The 4,711-nt window shown below is 40.7% G+C and overlaps 1 pseudogene; it reads left to right on the forward strand.

Annotated features, from left to right (window-relative positions):
- Window positions 1–383: 383 nt before the first annotated feature.
- On the forward strand, window positions 384–1,029 carry LOC147626581 (expansin-A2 pseudogene; annotated as a pseudogene).
- Window positions 1,030–4,711: the final 3,682 nt, after the last annotated feature.

Below are 4,711 nucleotides of genomic sequence, written 5' to 3' on the forward strand. Positions count from 1 at the left end.
GCGTTCATTCTAAGCCTAGGCTAAGTTTTTTCCCCTTAAAAAAAGTTCTTCTAATAGTTAACAAAAAATGTCCACCCCAACTTGGTGACTACAACAGAAGCAGCATCTGGGGCGCCAGAGGCAACAGCCCATGCGGCGCCAACAGCAGCAGCACCTTGGGCAAAATCAACAGCAGAAGCATCTTCGGAGCAAACATTTATAGCAGCAGCAGGTGCTAGTCTGGCTACTCTTCGAGTGTAAATGCTAATGCTGAGCTGGAAAGTGTTTCGTGCACTCCCCCGCTACACGACAAGGGGGAGCGCACGAAATATATCCCCACCCGTCACATACTAGATTTCTCGTCTAGATACCCTTGTTGTGACACTGACCCAATGACTTAACAGGCGGGGCGTGTGGCTATGGAGACCTTTACTCCACCGGCTACGGCACCAGCACCGCTGCACTGCACAGCACAGCCCTCTTCAACGCCGGCCTGAGCTGCGGTGCCTGCTTGGAAATCACGTGCGACGCCGCTACCGACCCTAGGTGGTGCCTGGGCGGTCAGTCCGTGGTAGTGACGGCCACCAACTTGTGTCCGGGTACCCCTTGTGTCCGCCCAATTTCGCGCTGCCCAACAACGACGGCGGCTGGTGCAACCCGCCCTTGCAGCACTTCGACATGGCGCAGCCGGCCTTCGAGAAGATCGGCGTCTACAGGGGCGGCATTGTCCCCGTGCTGTACCGATGGGTTCCCTGCGCCAAGACGGGCGGGGTGCACTTCACCATAAACGGCCACTACTACTTCAAACTGGTGCTCATCACCAACGTCGACGGCGCGGGCGACGTACGGGCGGTGTCTGTAAAGGGGTCCAGGACGGGTTGGCAGCCCATGAGGCGTAACTGGGGCCAGAACTGGCAGAGCAATGCCCTCCTGAACGGTCAGAGCCTCTCCTTTCAAGTCACCACCGGCGGCGGACGTACGCTTACCTTCTACGACGTCGCCCCCGCTGGCTGGCAATTCGGCCAGACCTTTGTCGGAGGAGAGCAATAGCAACTCTCTTCAAGAATTGCTAGAATTTAAATCGTCTATTTACAGAATAAGGGTGTGTTGCGACTATAATCAATAACTATACTTCATAAATTATAAATGCTAGTCAGAATGTGTTCATACAAAATTTAAATTTTTAAATACAAGATTGTAGAAACAAACCTCCACCCTTGTATCACAAGATAATTAACTTTTGATTGCAAACAATTACTCGTAATTAGCCTTTTTTTTAAACAAAAACTATACTTACACAAACAATAAATACTAATCTTATTATATCTACCTAAAATCTCAAAAACAATATACACATACCTCATTTTACTATTGAAACCCAACATTAAGTTGGTCATTATCGTCCACAATCTTCTATAGGTAGGACGGTTTAAATGAAATGCAATGATTGATGCAATTGCCATGAATACATTTTAGGCCATGTGGGCCTATGTATGATGTGATGCATCAGGATCCTTGCATATGGGATTTGCGTTCAATGCACTGATGAGGTGGCGATGTCGTTGCCATGAGAGTGTCACCTATGTGGTGCCTCAATGGGCCATCTTTCAAGGTCATTACCCTCCTTAAAAAGAGCGATAAGGGTGTGCTTCCGACAAGGCTAGGCATGAAAGCCGCCTCTTCAATAAACTATGCTCTCTATGCTAAGGCCTAGCTAGAAGAAGTGGCTTAGAGGTGGACATGCTCCTATGTAATCCAATTGCATGTTTAGATGAAGAGATGTGTATAACTCCCCTATAGGAGCCATCCCCATGGTGTGTTGTGTGATGAGATGTTTGCTCATTGATCTGCCCCATTATAAATACGAAATTGGACAATCCTCAAGAGACCCAGAGTACTAAGCCATAAAAAGAGAGGTCTAAAGCACTTGACCTAATGTGTGGATCTAACGAAACTAGTCCTAAATAATAAGTAATTCATTATACATATGATTTGGAATTGAGTATGGTTATGTGATGATAATCATGATGAAAAAAATGTTGTTAAAATTAATTTATAGATTCTATATTTAAATAAAAGTAATTTAGAAAATGGTATTTTTTTTAAGAGGGATGTGTGCATACTTGTTTTCCATTAGTGTGCATGTGTGGAAGTAAAAGTGATATCAATTGGTTGCATAGGCTCACACCGGATCCTTAGCTTGAGTAGTTGTGGGTAGACAGCTACACCCATGATGGGATGAGGCTAGGCTATCTCTTGTAAGTCATTATGCACATGCCTCATTTAAGACAATTTTCAATTGAACCCCGACATTAAATTGGTTATTATCCTCCACAATCTTCTGAGGTAGGACTATTTTACATTGATTATGAAATGTAATGATTGATGCAATTGCCACGAAGGCATTTTAGGCCATGTGGGCCTATATTTATGATGTGATGTATTGGGATCCCTGCATATGACCTGGTGATGTCGTTGCCATGTGCGTGTCACCTGCGTGATGCCTCCATCGGCCATCTCTCAAGATCGTGACCCTCCTTAAGAAAAGTGATAACAGTGTGCTCTTAGCAAGGCTACGCATGAAAGAAACCTCTTGACTGAATTGTGCTCCCTATGCTAAGGCCTAGCCATGAGAATTCGTTCAAATGTGGACAAGCTCCTGTTTAATCGAGTTGCATGTATAGATGGATAGATGTGTATGCCTTTGTTGGAGGAACCATCCCCATGGTGTGTTGTATGTTGAGATGTTTGCTCGTTCATCTGCCTCTTACAAACACGAAATAGGACAAAACTTATCCTAGAGTATCAGTCCATGAAAGGAGAGGTCTAAAGTACCTGATCTAATGTGTGGACCTAAAGAAGTTACTGATGAGTGATTCATTATATATACGATGTTGTGGAATTGAGTATGGTTATGTAATGATAATCATGATTAGAAAACTGTTATTAAGATTAATTTCTAAATTCTAATTTCAAATAAAAGTAATTTGAAAAAAAGACATTTTTTTTAAAAGAGGAGTGTGTGCATGATTGTTTTCCATTGGTGTACATGTGTAAAAGAAAAAGTGATGATGGTTGAGTAGATCCTTAGCTGGAGTGGTTGGGCGAATGGGTAGACCCATAGGATGTAGCTAGGCTAGACGGATGGATCTGGAAATATTCAGAAAGGAAAATTCAGGTAGCTCACTATACGAAAGAGTTACATTTAAGTTAAAACTCAAAGAAACTTTGAAGGAATTGCTTGTAATTCTCAATGGAAGGATTTTCCTAGTTGATCCTTGAGGAGCCATTGGGATACCCTAACAAAGGGATAATTGTACAAAAGGCCTCGAGTTAGTCACTCTACACTTAGAAGAAGCCTTCCTCTCTACACATGTAAAATATCACAATGGTGTAGGTGTCTTACAGTTGGTATCCAAGTGTAAGTTAAATTTTTATTAGAGTCCTTGAATTTCCTTTTTAGATAACCAAACCTTATCTAGCGAGAGTGTTAGCTTAGGAAATAACCCACCTTAATTTTACTTTTACCTTAGCTTAGGGATAGCTTAGAAATAAGATCTCAAAAGGCATGTCGAATACTAAAATTTATTAGAGAGTTCCAATTGCATTAAAGAGCCATTCAATTGAATGCTTCTCAAGCTTGAGAGGGGTTGATTTCCGTTGTCTACAAAAGGGTCATAGAACTTTTGCGTATAAAAACAAGCCAACATCACATGAGGTACGTGAGGGATTAAATTCAGGAGATCAGAAACCAAGGAAGCGTACGCAGCAAGAGAATGTACATGGATTTTCAAGTAATGACAACGCTCATGGAGTGCTTAAGAGGAAAATGTGCTACAACAATGGTGGAGGAGATTGAATAATATGCACATGTCAACTATGGTGGAGGAGATTGAATAATATGCACATGTCAATGATGTTCTTCATGTAGGAAAGGCCGAAAACCAAGATTGAATTATAAAATTATGATTAGTGTCTTTCAAGTGTTAATTGACTCGAGAAGCATCCATGGTTTTCAATTATCCCACGTGGTAAAACAATTACAAATAACTTAATTTTATCAAAAGAAGCTTATGGTAGAGCTTGCTTCGGGAAAGAAATAGACATGTAACGAGTATGCCAAGAATATGCATTTCATCATAGGTGACCTCTAGTCGAAATTTGATTTCCATGTGTTTCCTTTGGGAAGATATCATGACATATTAGGGATGGATTGGTTAGTGCCAAGAAAGGCCAAGGTATTATGTCATGTGAAGCAGGTTTACATGATTGGAGATGATGGTAAAGATTATTGCTTACACTGTCAAAGGTGTGATGTAGAATTTACAATGATGTAGAATTTATAATGATGTCATCTTTGAAGCAACAAGAAAAGGATTTTATGTAGTATACTATTTTCTTATTAAGTAGTAAATTATCATTGTGAAGTAAATAAGTGTAGGTTGGTAAATCTATATCTATTGTGGTGGTTGCAAGTCTATCAATAGAAAGATTATATAACCACATTTTGTCTCGTAAATTTTGAAGGTGTTTCGCTTTCTAAGCTTCTTAATTGAAGAAAGAATAGATGATCATTCTCTTGAGGAAGAAACTTGACTAAGTTTAAAGCTCCTAGTAAAGTGAAAATAACAGTTTGCAAATTGTTTGATTACCTTGAAGTTTAAGACAATGCGACGATAATATTTTTCATGAGATTTATTATTGTTTATTAAGATGTAATTCCAAGAAGGCT

Source organism: Cibotium barometz, chromosome 22 (assembly GCF_041138505.1).
Source record: "Cibotium barometz isolate CiBa-2024 chromosome 22, ASM4113850v1, whole genome shotgun sequence".
In the NCBI taxonomy this organism is placed as follows: Eukaryota; Viridiplantae; Streptophyta; class Polypodiopsida; order Cyatheales; family Cibotiaceae; genus Cibotium; species Cibotium barometz.